Here is a 24,986-nt window from a genome sequence, read left to right on the forward strand (position 1 = left end):
CCGGAAAAGAGGAAGGGTGTTTATACTATTTTACATCGTGGTCTTATGTGAGTCTGAGTACACAAGGTGGAGCCAGTTCTGTAATAAATTCCATTACCAGGGGGCCTGGGACCAGCCCCAGCCCACCTGTTTTGATTACACTCTATACGCAAGCGAGTTCACAGAAGCAAATAGCATCAGTTAAGTCAAGGAACACTTCTCAAGCATAGTAAAATTTAACTGTACACACCTACTGATTTTAAACAATCAATTACAAGTTAGTTACCTTATTTTTCCTGTTTTCCATATATGAGCTCATAGGTCACGGGCTCGTGAATCACACAGCAGCAGGGAGCCTGTTCACGAGATGGCTTCACTGCGGCTCACAGAGCTATGGTGATTACTGCGCCTCTCACCATCCTCCATTATTCAACATGTTGTCTCCACCCACGTGCTCCCGAAATGATTCCTCCCAAGGCCACTCACGACCTGCAAATACATAAACCAACGTCCACTTTTCAGGTCTAATTTTAACCTGATTCTCCACAGTAATTACATACTCCGCCTGTGATTTTTCACTCTCTCCCGTAGCCTCATTGTTCCATTGGGCTTTTTTCTCACTGATTTTTTTCTCATCCCTCTCCTTTAAAGGGTGCTCCTTCTTTATAGGACCTTTAAATATTGAGGGGCCCTAGGGTATAATCTAGGCCTTTCTCGTCTCACCTTTACTCTTCCCTGGGGCTTCAACCAGCATCTCAGTGAGTCACCGATGTGTATGTTTAGCACAGATCTCCCTTGTGAGCTCCCAATTCATTCATTTCTCTGCATATTCCCTTGACCCCTGAAAGTCAGCCTGTACAAAACTTCATGCCCTATTTATTCCCCCCATCACCAGCCTGGTTTTTCTTTAGTGTTTGCTCTGAGGAGAGGGCACCACCATCACCTGAGGGCTTTTGCCACACGTCTGAGTGTCATCCGCTTTTCCTCCCTTCCCGCCCATGTCAAGCACCAGGGCGCGCCCAGTCAGCAGATGCCCCTGCTCTCCACCTCCACTTCCCGCAGTGGTCTCCCAGCTCCCCACTTCCGCTCTGCCGCCTTTGATCCTCTCACTTCACAGCAGCCACACTGTCTTTATGGGCTCAAATCTTCCCTTCAGTGGGTTCCCAGCGCTTTTAGACCAAGTTAAATTCTCGTATGGGCTACAAAGGCCCACCCTGCCTGTCTTTTCAACCTCGTCTCTCTGCTCCCCCAAGCTGTCACCGCAGCAGAGAAACCAGGCTCCCTCAGTCCCTTCCGCGCTCTATCTGCAAGCTCTTCCCGCTCTCACCCCACTCCCCTGTCTTGCTCCTACCCCTCCTTCAGGCCTCAGTTTAAGTGTTATTGTAAAAGGGAATGGCCTGGGAAAAAAAATTGCAAAAATATTTTCTGTCTCTTTGAAATTTCCCCTACCCTTTTCGAGCCCTGAAACCTGAACCCCTGCCTCAGGCCGGTGATTGGGAGGAGCAGGGAGAAGGCCTTTTGTTCTTATCCCAGGGGCACCAGCCTCCCAGGTGGGCAGCAGGCAGAGTTCACAGGCTTCGTCTGTGGCAGAGATGGGAAGATTAGAATAGTTAACCACAATAGCCTAGAACTGAGAGACCCTCCCTTTAAAATCTCTGTATTTCTGCTTATGTTCAGGAAATTTGGATTTTGACACAAGAAGATCTACTATTTTTCATCCTTTGCCAGCAAAGTAATAAAACCTCTCTTCCCTTCTCCCCAAACCATTTGTCCTCATTCTTCTGATGTGGCCTTGCGGACAAGTGCAAAGTTTTCGGTAGCATCATTTCCTTGGGGAAGCCTCTCCTTACTCCCCAGACTGCTAGGACCCCTATTATACTTTCTCGTGGCACATTGTACTTTTCCTTCATAGCACTTATCAACTATAACTGAATCATTTTTCCTCCATGTGTTTAATAGACTACTTGTCAGTGCCACAGAGCAGACCAGAGCATGGGTTCTGGAGTCAGACTGCAGAAACTCGGATTCTAGTTCCACAGTCCCAATAGTTTAGGTAAATCACATTACTCCTCTGCACTTCCATTTATTTCCTCATCTGCCAAATGGGGTTAACAGTAGCATCTATTTCATAGGGTCACTTTGGGCTTTAGATTAGATAGCAAGTAGCCTGTGCCCAGCATATGGCAAGTACTCAATAAATATTAGGAAGGGAATCTTAGTAGGTACTAAATACTTGTTTGCTGAAAGAAGGAATTTTTTTAATTAAATAGCGACAACAGTGCTTGCCCTGCCAACCTCCCAAGATGGATTTAAGATAAAATCAGTTACTGAGTGTGAAAAGGTTTTTTAACTTGTGTTAGCCTCTGCAAACCTGGGGTCCTACCATTGCTGTTTGCATTCCCAGCCTTAATGCTTGTCTTGTTTGACCAAAAAGTCTCAATTTTTTTTTTTATTAACAAGAGCAAAATGGAAGCAGAGCAGTATGTACCATTATCTTACATGTAAAAGAGTTTGTCCAGACACCAAAGACAGCATCACCCCCATTCCCACCAAAGAGGGATGGTGTAGGGAGTACAAGAGAAAGCAGGGAAAAGGAACCTCCTGAGGCTTCTCTTTGAACTGTCTAAGCACAGCCTCCAAGGCCCTGGGGCTGACAGTCTAGCACTACATCCCCTGTGAAATTAGTAGCCTTTAGTAAATGAGTGGACCTTAAATTTTTCCTTCAGGGGAAGAGGTACTATTTAAAACTCTGCAACAGCTGAATGCCGATGCATAGCAGCGCTTGATACAGCCCCTAATTAATCAACTACTCCCTGCCCTGTCTGCAGTCAACACATTTTCTCTAATTTAGTTCATTGCCACATGGAAGAGTTTATTCCTGCTAGAGTTCTAGAGGTTTATGGATTCCAAGGACTAGAAGGTATCTTAGGACCATTGAACCCAAAAGCTGATTCCATGCACATCAGTAATTCTCTATTTGATTTAGGCTACAGACCCCAACCTTCCTGGATGGGGTCCCTCAGCACAAGGATAGGAAGACAGATCTTGGCTGACCCACCCAGTGGAGCCCTGGGTCAAGGGAGGAGAGCCAAATGCAGCTGGAAAGACACAGCCGAGGCTTGTGGTGAGAACTGAGAAAGGAGGCTGGGAGGCAGGAGAATTGGGCCAGGAGGAAACAGAGTTAAAGGAAGGCCCCAGAGATGAGGTGAGATGGCATGGAACGAAGTCCTCCCAGCACACGGGGAAAAACATTCCTCCTCTTAGATGCCCACGGACCTCAGGGATTCACAGGCAAAATGGAGTCTTCAGGGGTCCAAATCATCCCACACAATGAGAACTTAAGGAAAAAATAAAATACCATCCAAAGCTCTTGAAAAAATTGGGAGTCAAGAGCCCTGGGTTCTAGTTCTGACCCTACCACTTGAGCCATTTGGGTAAAGGATCTAATTAAAATAGAGTGGTTTCATGGTTGTCAAAGCACTCTCAAAACTACAGGCACCCAGAGGACCCAACGCTGAGCAATTTTATGTCAAAGTTGGTATAGTTAGAACTCCCATCTTGACCAAGAAAGTTAACACACAGCTGCCCCCAAAACCCAGGCATTTTGGAAGGTGGGAAGTTGTCAAGCCAGGTGTGATCAGCAAATGTATGCCAGTGTGACTATTCCAGAGGGCTGTCATGAGAGAGGGTCTCTGACAGGAAATGGCAAAAGATCCTCTCAGTAGCATTTCTTTTTCACAAATCTGAGACTCATCCTAAATGTCATACCACTTGCAAACCCACTTGATCATCTCAGTGGAATTGTGCCTTTCAGAACTCGGACTGTGGCCCCAGCTGTTGCCCTGAAATCCATCCCTGTGTTTGCACTGAGGCCATCCCTCCCCAGGGCTGCTTCCAGCCACAGACCGAGCATGACAGGGAAACTGAGGCAGGCCCATTCCTGGGAGACATGGGCCTCCGCTGGTGGCCAACTTTGACCTGAGGACCAACATTGCCAGATGTCCTCAAATTGCGCAGCAGCCTAGGATGCTTCATCCAACTTCCCTTCCCTCTGTCACCAGGAGTCAGACCTGTATCTCAGACTGATGACTCTCTCGGCCTCTCTGGCACCCGCCCACTCCCTCACAGGCAGTTCCCAGATAGATTTCTTACACATCTCATCCTGTCTTGGAGCCTGCTTCTTGGAGGGCCTGGACTCACACAGCATATTAACCAACTCATAACTCACTGAATGAATGACTGACTTCTCACCCCATTGTTCAGCCTATTCAGACAGAGCCATCAGGTCAGATTGTGTGTGAAAACGGTATTAAAATTTTGCCCAACTGAACCCAAGTAGAGATTTGTGTGTGGTGCTAGCAGTGGGTCTCCTTTCTGGTATCTGTGTTTATTGACTCATTTGCATTAAGACTTAAGAAGTTTCTGGCCAGGCGCGGTGGCTCACGCCTGTAATCCTAGCACTCTGGGAGGCCGAGGCAGGTGGATCGCTCAAGGTCAGGAGTTTGAGACCAGCCTGAGCAAGAGTGAGACCCCGTCTCTATTAAAAATAGAAACAAATTATCTGGCCAACTAAAAATATATATACAAAAAATTAGCTGGGCATGGTTGCGCATGTCTGTAGTCCCAGCTACTCGGGAGGCTGAGGCAGTAGGATCGCTTAAGCCCAGGAGTTTGAGGTTGCTGTGAGCTAGGCTGATGCCACGGCACTCACTCTAGCCCAGGCAACAGAGTGAGACTCTGTCTCAAAACAAACAAACAAACAAAAAAAGACTTAAGAGGTTTCTGGGACTGGACCTCAAATAGTATCAATGACTAGGGCCAGGCATGACCAGAAGACTGGACTGGAGGAACAAACAGAAGCCAGATTAGAATGGGCCACTGGGTGCCTCTGAACATGCACCTGTGAGCCAAACACTAGTGGACTAGTGGTTGTCATTTGAAACTGCCCCTGCCAGGCAGCCCTGTCAGTGTTTGCCTCAGAGGGGAAAGGTGGTGTTTCACTGACCTTCACCCATAGCTGCTGGGAATCCACAATAGTGCACCTGCTGTGGCCAACAGTTTCAAGGTTCCTCAAAAAGCTAAACAGAATTTCCATATGACCCAGCAATGCCACTCCTAGGTGTATACCCAAAGGAATTGAAAACGGACTCAAACCAATACTTGCACGTCAATTTTCGTAGCAGCATTATTCACAATAGCCAAAAGACAGAAACAACCCAAGTGTCACACTCATCAAGAGATGAATGAATAAACAAATGTGATATATCCATACAACAAAATGTTATTCAGCCATGGAAAGCAATGAAGTTCTGACACATGCTACAACGTGGGTGAAACTGGAAGACATTATACTAAATGAAAGAAGTCAAAAATAAAAGGACAACTATTGTGAGATTCTACTTACATGAGGTATCTAGAATACCCAAATTCATAGACAGAAAATAGATTAGAGGTTACCAGGGGTTTTGAAGGAAGAAATACGGAGTTATTGTTTAATGGTTAAGAGTTTCTATTTGGGGTGATGAAAAAGTTTTGGAAATAGTGGTGATGTTTGTATAACATTATGATTAATGCCACTGAGTTGTACACTTAAAAATGGTTGAAATGGCCAATGTTCTGTTATATATATTTTATAATCTTAAAAAATTAATGATGTAATATACCCCCAAAACATTCATTTGTACACTTTAAATGAAGTGTACAATGGGAAAATTGTAATAGTATGTGAGTATCTCAGTAAAACTGTTTTTAAACAAGTAAAAGCACGGTAGCAGCTCTGGACCCATGAAACCTTGCTGTGGGATCCTGGTAAAAGGTTCAAATCCAAAGAAGAGGGTGGCTATTTCCCTCTCCATTGACAAGGTGGTGGCAGCAGCAAGGGCCCAAGCACAGAACAGGCGGCAATTCCTGAGCCAGGTGGGCATCTCCAGTGGTGTCCTGTGTTTATGTGAGGGAAGGACCTGGAAAGAGGATGTAGGTGAATGACAGCAAAGCACAGACACTGCCCAGGGGAGTGGGAAGCAGTTCAGATGTTTTCTGGGTTGGTCCTTAAGTGACAAGTGACTCTTGAGGGCTCCTAAGAGAGTAGATGTGTGTGGCACCTTGAAAGGGGGCAGAGGGACAGATGTTTCAGATTTTCACTGGTGAGGGCTGTCAAACCAGCTAAACCTAAATATGTATGTCAATGTGACCACAGTTACTGCCTACGTCACCTGCACCCCCACATCATCAGCCCAGGGATACATGATATTTAAGTAAAGTGAAAAATTGATACAATTATATAACTTAAAAATAAGAAAGACAGTTTTTGCATTATTATCTGAGTTTCCTAGTTTTGTGTGTGTGTGTGGTGTTTGGGCTCTTGATTATATGTTTCATTCTGTGAATTTCCTATTTCCAGTGTAACTGGGTATACCTAAGGAGTGCAAGAAAATGTGAAAAATACGCTGATTTTTGTCAATGCGGAAAGATTAGCAGGACTCCCTAAAAGAGACTCTTCTTACAAATCTGTTGGTGCCTGCTCTTTTTTGAACCCAGGGCTTCTGTCAGCATAAATGAATGGAAACCCCTACATGTCCCAGATTCTAGGAGAAGGATACAAAATTTTTGAGCAGGTGTGATGACGTTAAAATAGGTTTCCGCATTCTCAGTGCTGGCCATGTTTTCTCACATCAAATTTCCACATTAAATGGACAGACTGTCGACATAACTCTGAAACACCTCCCTGGCTATGCCAGAATGCACTGGAATGAAGGTATTTGGGTTTACGTAAAAATATGAGCTAATATGTAGCACAGTGAACAGAACTAAGTATTATGGGAAAACTAATTATTTGGAATTATTGTTACTGACAATGCATTTTTTTGTTTTTAATTTTTGGAGAGGGTAATATGTGAAATTGGACATGGATAAACAGGTTTGTAGAAGAAGGTCTCTCTCTGCACTCTTTGGAAGCAACCATTGCTACCAGTTCCTTCCAGACACTCGATATGACTTTCAATAATGCTCAAAGTGTCTTTATACTTGGGATGGATCGATAGAGCCATTTTCAGATGGATTCTTTGTCCAAAAACACAATTATGTGTATTTATAAACACATACACACGGGTTAGTCAAAAGTCTAACAGACTGGAAAAATAACAAAAGAATGGATTTATCTCTGTCTATAAATAAAAAAATACTTGAAAGTTTATGGAATTCCTATACCTAAATATGTTTGTATCTTGATGATTAAAAGAATTTTTCTGACAACTGAGTTCCAGGAGTTTAGATACAATTTACCAGCAAAAAAAAAAAAAAAAAAAAAAGTATTTTTCTGGATGTGTTTTGTTTTTTAAAAAGTGGACTTGTCTTTTGGAAATAAATGCTCTTTGGTGATGACTCAGATTCCACGCACTATGTGTGGTATGTGAAGAAATATCTACACAAAATAGCTGTACCTTTTAAACCATTTTTCCCCTGGTCCATTACTCTGCAGGGGTAATTTGAGTAGGCATTGATGATGATAAACACCACAGTTTAGAAGATGTTAAACCAACCTTATCAGAGCTCACACAGAGAAACAAATTAGGCAAACTGAAGTAATTTCAGCTAATGAAGTTCGATTCTAAACATCCAGATCAATTAAGCTTCAAGTACTTGCTTGGGTTCCTGCTCAGTAAGGCCATGAGGACTTGCTACTTAGAGGACAGGGCCTGGGAGTGCTAATTGAGAAGGTCTGGAAATAAAGATGAAAGAACTGCTTCATGGGAAACATTTCACAGGCTTACTATTTGAGGATCACATCGTATTGAAATGAAGGGAAAGTGGGCAACACATCCATGTGTACCATCCTTATTGAGGGCCTCTCGGGTTCCAACATCCCAAAGACCTGGTATTGAGAATGTGGCCAGCCTTCAAAGCAAAAGTTGCCCTGTAAGAAAATGGGCATGAGTAAGGTGGGATGGCTTCCAGGGGTCGGTGGGGAGCCCAGAGGCTGGAAGTCAGGAAACTGAGAGAACTTAGTCCTGGTTCTGCCAGAAACTATCTGTGTTCCATATTTCTGAGCTTTAGTTTCCTAATGTGTAGAATGAGAGACCTAAACTGGATCATTCCTTCCATCCCTTTAATCTCTCACGTTCTCCATTTCAAGCCAGGTCTTCCTCCCAGCTGACAGGAAGATCCAAGTGTGGATGTGTGCACGCCTGAGCACGCAGTTGCAAATTGAGGGGAGGGGGAGGGACTAGGAAGTACTTTCAGCCTGGCCTGACCCTGACTTTGGATGGATAAATATGTCCTTCAAGGCTTTAGCCTCCATTGGGTTGCAGACCCGGTACTGCTCTGAGATTAGTCCAGGCCCCTGTTTGGTGTGGTGGTGGCAGGCAGGGGCATCTCCCTAGGTGTACATCTGAGAAAACTGGCCCTCACAGCCACCCGTGCATAGGCACCCCACACACAAAGACTCAGGCCAGAGGTGTCATCGCTTCACACCCTTCCCCTTCCACACCCTCTGTGCCCCTCACCACCATGGACACCCACTACCCTCATCCTGCTCAGAACTTCCTGGAAATGGATGGCAATATATGCCAAAACATTTCTGGAGCATACATTCCCTATCTGTGAATATTTATTTACTAATAAAATACACATGCATGAGTTGTATGCTATATAATTATGTACATTATAAAACTTACACAATATAGAAATTAAAATCATGTAAGTTTAGAAAAGTATAAAAATAGAACATTTTAATTTTCCTGCCAATCCTGAGTTTTATCTCATGATCCCCCTGGATGCACACAACAAAAGAGGTTTACATTTATGGCATTGGCATCACAGTGATGCCAATCAGATTGAACCTTGACTCTACCCCTTACCAACTGCGGGCAAGATACCTAAGCTGTAGTTTCCTCAACAATAAAATGACACAGTGTTATTAGAATTGTTTTCATCATCTAGACATTTTTTTCTTTCTTCTTCAAACTTTTTTATTCTGTCTCGCTGGTGCATTAAGTTATTTATCCTATAAATATTTTGTAAGCACTTTTTAGGCTTTTCATGCTGTTCTGATTGATGGGAACATATCAGGGACCAATGCACTCAAAGTGCTTACCCTCATGGAGTTTATATCCTAGTGGAGAAGATAAATATTAAACAAACAAACATATCACATTATGTCAGGTAGTGCATGGTCAGTATCATAAAGATATAAAAAGGAAATATAAAGTGATATGAAGTGTAGCAGGGGCTATTTTATATTGGGTGGCCAAAAGTCCTCATTGAGGGGTGACACTTGGATAGATACCTGAGTGCAATGGTGGAAGACACCATCTGAGGAATTTGATGAACAGCGTCTATCAGAGGGGTGATACAAGTGCAATTTCTGAGGCAGAAATTAGCTTGGAGCGTCCTTGGACCAGTGAGAAGCCAATGTAGCCAGAGTAGAAGAGAGATGTTAAGCAGTAACCAGATTGTCTTGGTTCTCAAGGCCATTTTCAGGGCTTTGAATTTTATTTGAAATATGCTGGGAAACTGCAGGAGAGGACGCAGAGCCAGTTAGCATGACTTTCAGGGACTCCTGGATAACAGATGCTAGATCCACACCACTGAGCTCAGAAATCACTTGGATCAGGCTATATTAGCCTGGGGGAGGTTGGAGGTGCTAAATGAGGGCTGTGTTTGTGTGTGGATGAACGGTAGCATGCTGTTCTCTCTGGTGATGTATTGAACGACTCTGGATGTACCTGGTTCAGAAGAGTTGGGTCCCACCACAGTCCAGACCAGCAGATACACAGAACTCTTCCAGCCTTGTAGGGATGAAAATGAAATGAGATAGTTAAGTTTCCAAGAGCTCTGCCGTGACCTTTACTCCCTCAGACATTGCTATCGGTGACTGTTCACTAGCTGGTGAGGCGTTTTGGAGTTGGAAAGCTTACAGTCACCACCTGTCCAGGAAAATGCTGCTGATCCATTTGACGTGTAGTCTGACTGCAGGGTCTTATACTATCCTTTAGAAAAGTATATTTAGTTTGATTTACCCAAGTGTCTGAATGTCTGAAACTGATCTTTCTGTCACTCTGATACTACTATTGACACTTGGCCATATAGAAACCCAGTGGCTGTGTAGGAACTAGGAAATTGCAGGGTTTGGGACAGGGGAGTAATAAGATATAATTTGTATTCTTCAAAGATCCCTCTGTCTGCTATGTGTGGGATTTATTGCAGGGGGTGATGAGTATTGCCTTCCTCTGTATCATAATTTTTATATTGATAGTGTTTGATCATACCATTGCCAAGAATCCAAAGAAAGATATTAAAATACTGCCATGCCATTTATTCTCTTCCCTCCAATTCCCTGAGGATCCTAGGGGAGCCAGCCACAGGGAATAACAAATAAGAATTAAAATATCCCTCTACTAATGTCTATTCAAGTGCCCAATACTCCAGGTCAAGGTCTAATAATGGTTGACTAAGACCCTCCAGCTCAGACTTCTTGTCCAAGTCCTAAATCCAATTCATGGGATCTTACCCTCTAGAAAATTGCAGGAAGAAGGTCAGTTGAAGAGAGTGGTCCAGTCTTGAATCCACTTACAGACCCCCATGGAGCAGAAGAGAGAGCAAGGGAGTTCTTACATCACAACTCCCCGTCTAATAGCTATTACGGCCCAGTCAAGGTATTGAGTTCCAGTAATTCACATGAGTGACTCTTCGTCTCTGGAAGGGGCAGCTAGCAAGAGTGTGCAGCGTCAAGTTCTCCTCACCCCACATTGGTGGTTGGTAGATAATTGTGGTATTTTTTCTATGGACAACTCATCCATATTTAACTGGGAACCTCTGAAGACAACATTCAAATCCAAAGGCATAGCCTTCCTAGTGGAAATTTCAGACTTGAGGTAATGCTCCTAAGCCCCTCAACTTTCCCTAGTGGTATAGCTGGTTCATGCAAAGTTCAGTCTCATTGGGGAACCTTTGCACATGCATCACATACAGGTTCTTCACTGTAAAACCTCTAGAAAGATCCTTTATGATGTCTGCTCTCACCCTCCCAGGACGCTCTCAAATAGACATTCTCTTTTTAAATAGCCCATAACTATCAAACCACTTGATTTTTATTGCCAAAAAAAGGGAATAATTGTACTAGAATCCAGTGACCATGCTTTTTGAGTAGCTCACAGGGAATTTCACAATTCAGAATTAATTAGGCAATGAGAGAGAACAGGAGGCATATTTTGGTGTATTAATTCATGCCAAGTTCAAACTCATTCCATCTCTGTTGCCCAATGTGAATAATTATGCCATTAATCCTAGGCAGGAGGAGAGCTATTGTGACTAAAACACATTTCTAAAGCAAATAAAGAAAAATGTCACTTCTCCCCTTCCACTAATGCTCTGAATAGAGCTACATAATAATAATAGTTTTACTTATTTATAGGACATAAATTCCCTAGGGCTCAATAAACCACAGGATAAGCAAAATGCTAGTTAAAGAGGAAAAAACAGAATTTTTCCCACTAATTCCGAAACAAAGCACTGGCTGGGGGAAATAACCAAAGAAAGAAGCTGAAGATTTAAAGAGACTTTGGAAAGGGCTAAAAGGAAGAGGCAGTGATGTAGCTTTTTTATATTCCTCTCCCCTTCTATTGCACGCTGCCCCCACTGACTCAGAGGGGTAGCTCCCTGGGGGAGAAAAGTTTCATACACATTTAATCAGCCCTGAATGTGACCTTGACTCTATACATCCTTTGCTGTGAAAGGATGGTGAAAGGATGGTGAGAAATAGATCCACCTGCTCTCTTGCCCACTTCTAGATGCCTTTCTGATTCATGTACGGCTTACTGAGCACAGATGTATGGGGGAATCAGTGTGGTTTCCCATCCATATCCTCTTAGGATGGAACAGCATTGCATGGCGTGGCCTGTGTGTGGCCTTTCCAGCTTGACAACATTGAAGAGCAGATGGGGCATAAAGAGAGGGGCGGCACTATGGAAGGGCAGTTCCGCGTCTCCCCCGGGACCAGAAGAAACAGGATCAAGGCCCACCAGACAGGGACCCTGGGTGCCAGAAGTCACAGAAGCAGTGGGGAGCAGTCCACACTGCCCTGACACCGGCCCTTCTGCGAGATGTGGTGCTGCTCTGAGCTCACGCACAGCCCTGCCCATTCCTGCCAGCTGCAGCTGGCGGGAGATCTTATAGCCACAAAGAGCAGTTGAATTGGGGGATGGGCAAGGCTTTCTCCTCAATGGCCCCCAAACCTAGCACAGTGTCTAGAAAGCAAGAGGAGTGTTGCATGAATGAAATGAGTCTGCCGCTCATTCTTCCTCTATTTGACTTGGGGAAGTCACTTTATGTCATTGAACTTCGGTTTCCCTATGTGTCAAGTGGTAATAATATTAAGAAGATGAACTATTTGAATTGCTATTTTAGTAGGACAGAACGTTTAGAATGTCAACAATTTCACATGGTCTAAACTAATAATTAATTCATCCCCTCATTCATCGAGTGGCCACTATATGTTTAACACTGAGAATTCAGAAAGGAACAAAACTAAATCTCTGGCCATGAATCTCATATCTTAGGGGAAGACAGACAATAAACACACTCAGAGATGAGAAATCTACTCTCAGGTGGTAAATGCTAAAAAGAGAAATAAACCAGGGTAAGAGAATGGAGAGTGTGGAAGTAGTTGTCTTTGACAAGGTGGTTGGGAGAGTCTTCTTTGAGAGGATGACATTCGAATCGGGACCTGAGGGAAGTAAAGGAGGGCACAAGGATGTGAGGATAAAAGATCCCAGAAGGAAGAAGGCAGGGGCAAGGCCCAGGGAACAGTGAGGAGGCCAGTGTAGCTGTAATGGAGTGAGAGTTGGGGAGGGTGGAGGGGAAAAGGTCAGAGATCGGGCCATGGGAAGGACTTTTGCGTCTCAATCTACATGAGACAGGAAGTCACTGGAGGGTTCTGAACACAGGCTGCATTTGTATAAGGTTGCTCTGCTTATTTAAGTGAAGAAGGTGGTGGGACGGGGAGGGGAGAAGGAGGCAGACAACTTAGGAGTTACCGCTGCCCGCAGGAGTAAGACAACGGAGGCTTGGGCTGCAGTGACAGCAGTGTTCGTGATAGGCAGTGATCATATTTGGAATATATTTTGAAGGTGGAGCCAACAGGAATTACCAGCGAATTGGATGTAAGACGTGGGAAAGACCCTGATCATCACCTAAGTGCACATTTGGGAATGACAGCAATTGGGTATCGGACTGAGGAGGGGGGGTGGGGGAGGGGATGGGGCATAACTACACGTGTGAGCGCGTTGCGCGCAGTCTGGGGAATGGACACGCTTGAATGTTCTGACTCGGGGGGATGGGCGGGACATGGGCAGTGTATATGGCCTGAACTTTTGTACCCGCATGATGATAAGCTGAAATAAAAAAATAAAAAAAAATAAAGATGTGGGAAAGAAAGGGGTCAAGAATGATTCCTAGGCTTTGGGCCTGTGTAACTGGTGGATGGCGGTGCCACGCGGGGAAGAGTGGGCAGGGGAGCAGGGCTGGGAGGGGGCTGAGTCAAAATTCTGTTTTGCACACAGTGGCATTTGTTGTATGGAGAGTCCTGCAGGCCGCTTCGAGCTTCACGGACAGGTCAGGGCTGGGGATAGCTCCAACTACTTCGAGGCTGAAATTTGATAAAACGCTCTCGGGGATCTCTACAGGACTGTGTGAACACAGGAATAAATGACTAAACGCTTTCTCTGAGTTGCTGTATCAAACATGCTCATTAATATTTTAGTAACCAAACCTCTCTTCTCATATTCTAATTGATCTTCTATTCAATCAATTGGACAATCTAAATTTATAAGAGTGAAGATTTTTCTTGGAGCTCAGTAAAACTATTATTTGAAAATAAAATAATGTCTTTTCCTGAATTGCTCCCTCCTGTGGTAGTAGGGGGAGGGGACACTGTTTTGGACTCTCTAGTCTTGAAGATAAAAGTATTTAGTCTGGACACCAGAGGGCGCCATGCAAACAGTCAGTAGCGGCAGTAACTATTAATAAAAAAGTGGCAATTTCTAGAGAGTTCCCAGATCCCTTATCTTCCCTCTCTCCGCTGATGCATAAATCAGGGTCCCTGGGACTATGAATCAAGGAGAACAGCCCCCTCAGGTCACCAGCATGTGACCATTTTGGTCAGGGGCTAAAGGGCCAGACAGGATTTTTCCAAACCCCTGGCAGACCTAACACACATCAGAGGAGAAAAGGGAAGTTAAGACGAATGGATATGAAGGAGAAAGAAGGAAAAATAAGAAAGCTAGCAACAATGAGGGAAACCAAGAGGTGCCTATTATGACTAGTGAGAGAATTCCAGAAAGGAAGGGCCAGAAGGAGCCTCACAAACCATTTTTGTTGGCCCTTCTGCTTCCCAGATAAAAGCAGTCGGTGGGGTTAGGGTTAGAGGCCTCCCCAAGCTGCTGTGCTCTCAGCCAAGGTTCTTCACCGCCCTACCATGTCATCCACAAAGTGTATAAACTTTAGCAGGTGCCTGCTAGATGGCATTTTATCCTCAACAAACCCAAATACGAGTTTCCACCTACGTTACATATTTATTTTGCAGAGCACCAAAGGCACTGTGAAGTACAAATATAGAATCTACCATGTCATAAATGTGATGATACATCTCAAGCTAATGTGCTACATACAATAAATCTTAATTTAAGATGCAATTATAATAATTGGTCTTGTGGTTGCAACTTTAGAAGGGCTCTGGGGAACATTAGATCTCCCAGAATTCTTAGAAAAGTAAAAAGTTTTCCATGCATGCAGCATGCAGAATTATAAATGAAGAATCAAAGTTTCAGTATCACACAGTCTGGAATAAAATTCTGACTTTCCTTGGTTGCTGGCCTATGATCTGTGGAAATATTTCTAAGCCCTCTTCACCTCTCATCTATAAAATGAACATAATAATAGTACTACGTCAGAGGATTGTTGTGAGGTTTAAATAAGATATTGTTGGTAAAGTTTCTAGTTCATCGTACCCTCTCAATAATAATTTGTAATGTTTATGCAAGACAAAATGTTAATATTCTTAAACAATAAAGAGTTCTTACAAATAATAGAGAAAATGAACACAGGGTAGGAACAGTTCACAAAAGGAGATAAATATATGCAAATTAAAGTTCACAAGTAATCGGAGGATGCAAAATAAAGCAACAATGGGAAACATTTTCCTCCTTCTCCTTGGTTTCTTATTTCAGTTGAATATAGCCTCACCCAATAGTTGTCTAAATCAAACACCTGGATGTTAAAATCTTCCTCAAATATGGAACAATTTTAGCATCAAAATAAATGGCAGTAAGGATTATAATCTATTGACTAAAGTAAGAATTCTCAAGTCCACACTGATATAAATAAATAAATGTATAAGTAAATAAATGAGAAAGAAAGAAAGAAAAAGAAAGAAAGAAAGAAAGAAAAAGAAAGAAAGAAAGAAAGAAAGAAAGAAAGAAAGAAAGAAAGAAAGAAAGAAAGAAAGAAAGAAAGAAAGAAAGAAAGAAAGAAAGAAAGAAAGAAAAAGGCTTTTCTTTACAGAAGAAAGTCAAATAGTGCAGAGCTGGTGTGCACAGGTTTGAGAAAAATTTCTCCAGACAAAGAAGGAAGAAGTTTATTTTACTTTTCCACATGGGAAAAGGCCAAACACAAGAGAGGAAGGGGAAAAGTGTGTTGGCTTAGAAAACTGGTTACTCGTATCTTTTATTTAGGAAACATGAAAAAAGGGAATGAAAGATGATTTGTGGTTTTTGTCAAATTAACAGGGCACTGGAAACAGTCACATCAGCTCCTTCTCCTCTTCTTAGCAGCAAGCAGATAATAGAGTCGGCTGTGTGAAGCTGCTGTATCTGTTCATTTTCTTAGCAAGAGACTACAGCAGAAATGATGGTTAGAGATCTTGTCAGCAATCTTGCCCTCAAGATGATTTCTTTTTTATTTCAGAGTATTACAGGGGTACAAATGCTTTGGTTACATAATTTGCCTTTGCACCGCCCGACAAGTGTGCCCATACCGCAGCATGCACCGCATCCATTAGGTGTGGATTTACCCATCCCCTCCTCCTCCGCCACCTGCCCGACACCCTATGAATGTTACTTCCCATATGTGCACATTAGTGTTGATCAATCAGTACCAATTTAATGGTGAGTACACGTGGTGTTTGTTTTTCCATTCTTGTGATACTTCACTTAGAAGAATGGGCTCCAGCTCCATCCCGGATAATACAATAGGTAGTTCATCCATTTTTTGTGGCTGATTAGTACTCCGTGGTATACGTATAGCACATTTTGTTAATCCACTCATGTACTGATGGGCAGTTGGGTTGTTTCCACATCTTGGCAATTGCAAACTGTGCTGCTATAAACATTCTAGTGCAGATGGCTTTTTTATAGAATGTTTACCATTTTGGGCAGGATCTGATGCCTAAAATTTGTCCCTGCTACTGTTCTCCAGGAACTTCTCAGGAACTACTCCAGGTTTTAGAAACAAATTCTAAAAGGCAGTTTTAGGCCATAGGTCTAGCAATCATAAAAGGAAAAATTTACATTTCCTTTGTGTCTGTGGGGCTCCTTTTAGATGTTGTGAAAACAGAGCTCTAGGGCACCTGTTAGCTAGAAGGAGAGCAAGGGAGAGAGCAGAGAAAGAGCCGAGAGCTCATTTATATCACTTACAAGACTGTGTATTCACTAATAATAATTGTAGAAGGACTGACCAAATTAGAAAACCAGCGTTTGTCAATCATACTAGCAATAATTCTTTTAGGCAAGAATTATTGCAACTAGTAGAAGGTTTGAGTAGTAACAGAATATTAATAAGTTTCAAAGTATTTCCATAAGATACTTATTAACATAAACGCTTATTGTTTGTACTAGTGTAAGTTGGGTTTCTCTTACTTGAATCCAAAATATTGCTGAATGTTACAGGTAGGAATGTAACAGAAAGGATGGCCTGTAGGAAAGAAAAGGCAAAAAGATGTTTTCTGTCTCTTTAAAACTTCTCCTACTCTTTTTGGAAACTGAGGCCTGCATCCCTGCCTTGGAGGCAGTGGGTGGGAGGGGCAGGAAAATGTCTTTTGTCCTTTGTGTTACAGAAGATACCTCAGCTGAACTGTCGGCTCCATCCCAGGCCTGCTGCCTGGCTTGCAAAGTTCTGGGTGGGCCTCCCAGGTGGGCGAAAGTCACAGACTTTGTCTATGGCAGAGATGGGACAATTAGAATTATTAACAATAGCCTAGAACTGACGGCCCTCCCTTTAAATGCTCTGTATTTCTGCTTATGTGCAGGAAATTCAGATTTTGAGACAAGAATCTGACATTTTTCCTCCTTTGCCAGCTAAGCAATAAACTTCTCTTTCTTTCTCCCCAACCCTTGTCCTCGTTCTTCTGATGTGGCCTCGTGGACAAGTCCAAGCTTTTGGTAACAGGAACACACAATGTTTTAAAGATGGTAACTCTCCCCAAATTAATTCATTAGATTAAGTAAATGGACAGGTGTGGTAATCTTGATCTGGCTGAAAAACTTTGCTGCTCTTTGTAGAGTTGTGTGAAGTAGCAAACAGGAAGTTACCACATCCGGTTCTGGGCCCTCTTAGGCTTCTGCTGGGACCAACTGAGACACATAGAGGTTGTGTGCTCTACTCCACATTTACCCGCTCCTTCCGCCCCAGCCCCTCCATAAGCTCTTTATCTAGACTGCAGGGACACCTTATCCTAGCAGCAACCTCAGCCCCTGACCGCCCACCCTCCCATTCCACCCCTCCACAGTCACTCTCTGCTTTCACCTGGGTGCTAAGGGGTTTTCTTAGAGCTGATCCACTCTCAGTGTGCTTGGGGTGGGAAGCAGTGGAAATGGGGGCAGAGTAGGAAATTGGCTTCCCTCACCCACCTCAAAACTAGAAAAGAGGCTGAGTTTTCTAAAATTTAACCTCTGAATTTCGGTCATTGATGAGGGGCTTCTGATAAGTGATTCAGCAGGTGCCCACTCCTATGATCACACCCAGCACAGGGCCATGAGCAATCCTTTCCAGGCACATTCTCCACTCCACAGCCTCTTATTCAGGTCCTGCCCTTGTAGCAATGTGCCATGGGGACTGAACTTTGCTGGCTTCTGTTTCCTCTCCTAGTGTAGAACTTTCAGGTTTCAGGTACCTCACTCACCTCCTCACCCTTCCCCTCCTGCCACATAATTCCTGAAAGTCGCCAAAAGTGGGTTCTTCACAAGTGCTCACAAGAAAGTCCTTTGCCAGTCCCCAGACCTCTAGGTTTTCTTTTCTTCCACGTTGATTCAGCCTGCAAAGCTACATCAAAGCCCCTCAGCCCCATCTGTGGTGACACCACTGAACCATTACCTTCTCTGACGTCCCATGAATGGACACAGGCCACCGAGACCCAAAAGGTTTCTGTGTTTTCTTTGAAATTTTTAAAACACCCATCCTGACTGTGTCACATGCCTAAATATTAGCAACACCTCTTCGCCCTTCCTTGGTAATAAACTTTGACATTTCAGCAGCAAAACAATTCCATATGTGCCTTGCTGTCTCTCAGGACTTTTTATGAAAAGAATGCTTTCATTTTTCACTCTTGTCCCCTCTCTTTCACAAGCTACACTGGGCCAGAAAGCTGTGCTGTCTCTTCTCTTACTCTCTTTGCACTATCCTTCTTTTGGCCCAAGTCTGATGCTCCACGTTGAAGTGTTCAATAAAAGGAATGATCTTAGTCCCTTTCCTAGTTTCTAGAGAAGCAAGACATTTTGCTGGCTGGGCCCTAGGTGTATAAGCTCTTTTGGCTTCTGGGCTCAATTATATGGAATTTGAATCTAACTCCCTCACACATTCAGCTGCCCAGCTGCCCCTACCCCTTCTGCTTCTCCTGTGAGACGCTGATTGCTCCATCATCTCCTTCGGGCCTGATGTGGCTTCTTGAGAGGTTTTTCTCATGTCTGCCTCTCAACCCCCTTCAACATTTAGAGGAGAAATGACCAAGACCCATCACTGCCATGCACTGCACTGTTTGGGTATAAGCAAGGAATGTGCAGACAAAATGAGGGCAAAGTTGTAGGTATGAGGATGTTTATAGCAGGTGTGTTAATAAAATAGTAAAAAGAATGCAAATAATCTAAATGACCCCAAATTGGTTGAATGAATAATAGTATATCTGCGCAATGAAAAATTAGGCAACAGTTACAATTACTGGTGTAGAATGGTAACTCTCAAAGAGTTCAAGGACAGCCCACATCAGAATCACTCAGGGCCTCGTTAAAAATACAGATTTCTGGATGCAGATCCCAATTACTGAATCAGAAGCTCTGGAAGTAGAACTTGGAATCTTTATTTTAACAGGTTAGTCTGGTGATTCTTAATCCATATTAAAGTTTAAAAGCTTTTGACCATGGAAATATAATTAATTGTATGAGAAATAGGTCATGATACATTATTAGATGAAAATAGTAAGCAATAGAAAATAGTTTACAATCAATTCCATTTTTAAAAAGTGTGTCCAGATAGAGGATAGATAGATAAATAGGTAGGTAGATGGCCAGATGGACAAAGACTGAAAGGCTAACACCAAAATATTAACATTGGTTAGTGGTGAGCTTATAGAAGATTTTTATTTTACTCTTTTTACTTCCTTGCTTGTTATATATAATTTCTAAATTTCCAAAATGGGCATGTATTGCATGTGTGCTTATAAAAACAGTAATAGTTGTTTTGTTTCTTACAGAAATATATGAGGTAAATAATATAGGACTTTTCTCTGTACTTATACTCTGGATTTAAAAAAACAAACAAGGCAGCTTGCAAAAATTTTGTACCATATTACAAACAAAATATTTTAAATGAAGAGTTAGAAATAAGGGGAAAATACAGGTATTAATACAAAATGAAGACAGATTAAGGTTAGTATCCAAGAATACATTGCCCTACTGTTTCTAAAATAAGCTATAAATTTGGCTCTTCCTAGTGTCACACGATAACTGAGTAGACATGGGTGGATAGGCAGAGGGAGAAGTCGAGGATTATTGCAGAATTTTTTTATAGTTTTTTTCCTTTTATTGATTGTGCAATTAATGTTATATCTAAAAACTCATCATTAAACCCAATGTTATGTAGATTTTCAACTGTTTTCTTCAACAAGTTTTAGTTTTGTTTTTGCATTTTAGGTTTAGGACTATGATTTATTTATTTTTTATTTTATTTTATTTATTTTAGTTTGGATGTTTTTTTAATTTCAGCTTATTATGGGGGTACAAAAGTTCAGGTTATATATATTGCCCATGTCCTGCCCATCCCCCCCGAGTCAGAACTTCAAATGTGTCCATTCCCCAGACAGTGCACATTGCACTCATCATGTAGTTATACCCCCAGCCCCTCCCCCACCCCCCACCCCCCATCCCCCCAGTCAGAACATTCAAGCGTGACCATTCCCCACACGGTGCGCAACGCACTCATCATGTAGGTATATGCCCATCCCCTCTCCCCACCCCCCACCTCAGTCCGATACCCGATTGGTGTTATTCCCAAATGTGCATTTAGGTGATGATCAGGGAAACCAATTTGCTGATGGGTACATGTGGTGTTTGTTTTTCCATTCTTGGGATACTTCACTTAATAGAATGGGTTCCAACTCTCTCCAGGAGAACAAAAGGGATTCTATATCATCATTATTTCTTATAGCTGAGTAATGCTCCATGGTATACATATACCACAATTTACTAATCCAATCATGAATTGATGGGCATTTTGGTTGTTTCCACATCTTTGTAATTGTGAATTGTGCTGCTATAAACATTCGGGTACAGGTGTATTTTTTTATAGAATGACTTTTGTTCCTTTGGGTAGATGCCCAATAATGGGATTGCTGGATCAAATGGTAGGTCTACTTGAATCTGTTTAAGGTATCTCCATAATGCTTTCCACAGAGGTTGCACTAGTTTGCATTCCCACCAGCAGTGTATGAGTGTTCCTGTCTCTCCCCATCCACACCAACATGTGTTGTTTTGGGACTTTTTTATAAAGGCCAGTCTCACTGGAGTTAAGTGATATCTCATTGTGGTTTTGATTTGCATTTCCCTGATGATTAGGGATGTTGAGCATTTTTTCATATGTTTGTTAGCCATTCTTATATCTTCTTTTGAAAAATTTCTATTCATGTCGTTTGCCCACTTTTTGATAGGTTGTTTGATTTTTTTTTTTTTTACTGATTTTCCTGAGTTCTGAATAGATTCTTGTTATCAGTCCTTTATCTGATGTAGTATGCAAAAATTTTTTCCCGTACTGCAGATTTTTAACTTGGGCAATTACCTATGTGGATTATAGTGCCCTTAACCAAGACAAAAGATTCACTAGAGCCTTGACTAATTTTCTTTATAACTTCCTACTTGAGCGGAATATAAGAAAACAAGTATGGAAGAAAAAGCTCCTTCTCATGCAAGTGCTGGGCACTCAGCTCGTGACTGTCCCCCACACCAGGCTTGCAGGCTGAGATTCAAATCCATGTCTCAGTACAAGGTCTGAAACTTTATTACAAATAAGCAGAGCGGTTCAATAAACACTTCTCCAAAGAAGATATGTAAATGACCAATATGCACCTGAAAAAATGTTCAACGTCATTAGTCATTAGGGAAACAGAAATCAAAACCACAATGACATACCCTTTCACACCCACTAGGATGGCTAAAAAATTTTTTTTAATTTAAAGGAAAAACAAGTGTTAGCAAGAATGTAGAGAAATTAGAACCATTGTACGTTTCCATGGGGATGAAAATGTACATGTGAAAGTAAAATGATGCAGCCACTGCAGAAAACAGTTTGATGTTTCTCAACGAGTTAAACATAGACTTACCATATGACCTAGCAATTCCACTCCTAGTTATGCAAGAATTGAAAGCAGGTATTCAAACAAATATCTGTACACCAATGTTCATAGCAGCACTATGCACAATAGCCAAAATGTGGTTAATATTCATCAACTGGTGAATGGATAAACAAAATGTTAATACGCCCATACAATACAATATTATTCACCCTTAAAAAGGAATGCTACAACATGGATGAACCTTGAAAACATTATGCTGGATTCTCAGGAAAAGAAACCAAACACAAAAGGTTGCATATTACATGATTCCATTTATATTAGTATTAAACATCCAGAATAGGTAAGTCTACAGAGATAAAAGGCTGACTTGTGTTTTCCAAGGGCAGAGGAAGGGAGAAATGGGGAGTGATTGCTTAATGGGTGCAGAGTTTTCCTTCTGGGGTGATGAAAATGTCTTGGAATGAGATAATGGCAATGGTTTCAAAACACTGTGACTATACTAAATGCTACTGAACTGTGCTGTTTAAAATGGTTAATGGTTAACTTTATGTTATATAAATTTTGCTTCAATAAAAAAATCAGAGACTTTCAGGATCACTTATGAGTAGATTCTGAAAGTTAAATTCAAGAGTATTGGGGTTTTCCAGATGATTCTGTTTGGAGAGGGAGTGGAGATAATGGGCCCAGGTTTCCACCCTTGACTTTGTGTCTATGGGGCATTCAAGTGAAGGTGCCACAAGGCAATTAGGATCACCAGTCTGGGGCTGCAGAGAGAAGTCTGGACTGGAGCTCTAGATTTGAGGGTCATCAGGTGGAGATGGAAATTTAATTCACAAGTGTGGGGGTGTGCTGTCCTCAGAAGCCCCCCACATAAATGTGGTGGCTATAGGCCCCAGTGGAGAAATCCCATCATTGGCCCTGAAAAGTTTTCTCATCAGTGTGGGCTTTACATTCACATTCATTGTTTTTAATGACAGTGGTGTGTGATATGTAAATTTTTCACCTTCTAGAAAAGCCTTTGCTCTGATGTGGTTGGATTTCTTTGACATACCAGAATAGTAAAACAAAGAAAAAAAGTGACCTGTGATTTGCACATTACAACCAACCGCAGACACCTCCTCATCAGCTTTCATCTCTCTGTGTCTGGTAAAGTGTGAAGGAGGGTCCTCCCTCACCTTTCCCAGCACTTGATCCCAGGTGTTTGTGGTAGGCTTATTGGAGAGCCCCCTTGTGACTGATGTGTCACAAGAAGAGATGTGATGCTGTGACTAAAATGAAGCCAGATCATACTATTTTCCAGATCTTTTCTAATGTTTGACTCAGAACATAATTCAGGACACAACTAGTATTTAAAGCAGCATTTAAGAAGAAAACATAGGTCAGGCACTGTGGTTTGTGCTTATAATCCTAGCACACTTTGAGAGGAGGAGGCAAAAGGATTACTTGAGGCCAGGAGTTCAAGACCAGCCTAAACAATATAGCAAGACCCTGTCTCTACAAAAAAAGTTAAAAATAAGAAAAAGAAAACATGGTAGACCTTGATAACTGTTTAGTCTGAATGAGGAGGAGCGCATGGGTATTTATCATACTGTTTTCTCTGTTTTATATGTCAAAATATTTATAATAATTTTTAACAGACTATAAGATTATAGTCCACACGAGTTTATTAAACATCAGTTTTGTTCTAGGTACTAAGTTAGAAAGTTTCACACATAACTAGTGTCTGCAGGATGGACCAGTTTGTTGATGGCTTCTTATTGCAAATAATAGCCTAAGCCTTAGGTTACAATAAATAATTTTGTACAGTAGGAAGATGGCTAGTAATTATCCTTTGGGTCAATAACAAGTGAGAATAAAATGTGACATGGATAAGAAGAGTTAAAATAATCTCATAAGAGAAATAGAAAATTAAAGACAATATTCCCTCCACCAAAAAACAATAAAAGAATTAAGGGGGACATAAGATTTTCCCAAACATTTCTGAATGGCTGGCATAAGGAAGGGAAATTATAAGACTAGAGTTTGCAAAATCAGTCGGGTTTATTTATTTGGCTCACAATGAAGATACAAAGTTCATCAGCATCTGCTCTGAACTGCATCATTAAATTGGTCTACGGTTGGTACTGCAAAATTGTCTAGGGAAAGTACCTGCCATGTGCCAAGCTCTGGGCATGATGTTTCACATACCTTATCTCACTTAATTGTTTTAACGGTCCTGTGTGCCAACAGTTTTAATACATACAGAAACAGCTCCTAACAGATGCAGTGTGCGCTGTCTGGGGGATGGGCATGCTTGTCAGGCGGTGCAAAGGCAATTTATGTAACCAAAGCGTTTTTACCCCCATAATATTCTTACATTTAAAAATATATATATATACTTTAGAATATACATCTATGTTTATATCTATATCTAGGTAGAGCAATTGAGTGATCAGTCAATAGATAAATAGATCAATTTAGGATAAAATTATATATTTTGCATGAACTAATATTTTCACTTATCCAATAAAATAAGTGTATTTTCTGAAGAAGGAAAAAGAAACAGCTCAAGGAGTTTAAATCACTTGCCTTAAGTTACAAAATTAGCAAATAGTCAAGCTAATATGTTCAAACTTGAGTCAGTCCAATGCCAAACCTATCTCTTGTCAAAAGAACATGTTTCAGGGGAAAGATTGCTCTGAAATTCATGTATTTTAACTTCATTTATAGTTTCTTTTGGTATGTAGATTTTTTTCACTTAGGCAAATATATTATTATTTTCCTTTATGGTCTGTGCTTTTTGTGTCTAGTTAAGGAAACTTCTCCACTCTAAGGACATAAGGATATTCTATCTTTTCTTTTAAACTTGCAAAAATGTGTTTTTTACATTCAGGTCTCTAACTGTCTGTAATTTTCTATTAGGTGATGATGTGAATTAAAGATATAATTTAACTTTTCCTGACATGAATAACCAGTCATCCAGCACAATTGATCAGAGTCTGTTTTTTCTCTACTAGTTTTTTATGCTTTGTCATCTATTGAGTCTGTAGATAAGGAGGTCAGTTTCTGAACTTTCTGTTTTTTTTTCCAGTAGTTTTCTTAATCCCTGTATAAATATTGCATTGTCTTAATAACTATAGTCTTGTAACAAATATTCATATTTGGTAAGGTAAGCCCTCATCTTATTCTTCTTCAATTTTTT

At 41.7% G+C, this 24,986-nt stretch overlaps 1 long non-coding RNA gene across 1 annotated transcript in view; it reads right to left on the reverse strand.

The window, feature by feature from the left end:
- Positions 1 to 24,986, reverse strand: part of LOC123650620 — a 126,172-nt gene that overhangs the window by 5,102 nt on the left and 96,084 nt on the right. Inside the window, exon 2 of the long non-coding RNA XR_006739440.1 lies at positions 266 to 468. This is a non-coding gene — a long non-coding RNA (uncharacterized LOC123650620). The remainder of the gene's footprint in view (positions 1 to 265; positions 469 to 24,986) is intronic.

Source organism: Lemur catta, chromosome 1, assembly GCF_020740605.2.
Source record: "Lemur catta isolate mLemCat1 chromosome 1, mLemCat1.pri, whole genome shotgun sequence".
Lineage (NCBI taxonomy): Eukaryota > Metazoa > Chordata > Mammalia > Primates > Lemuridae > Lemur > Lemur catta.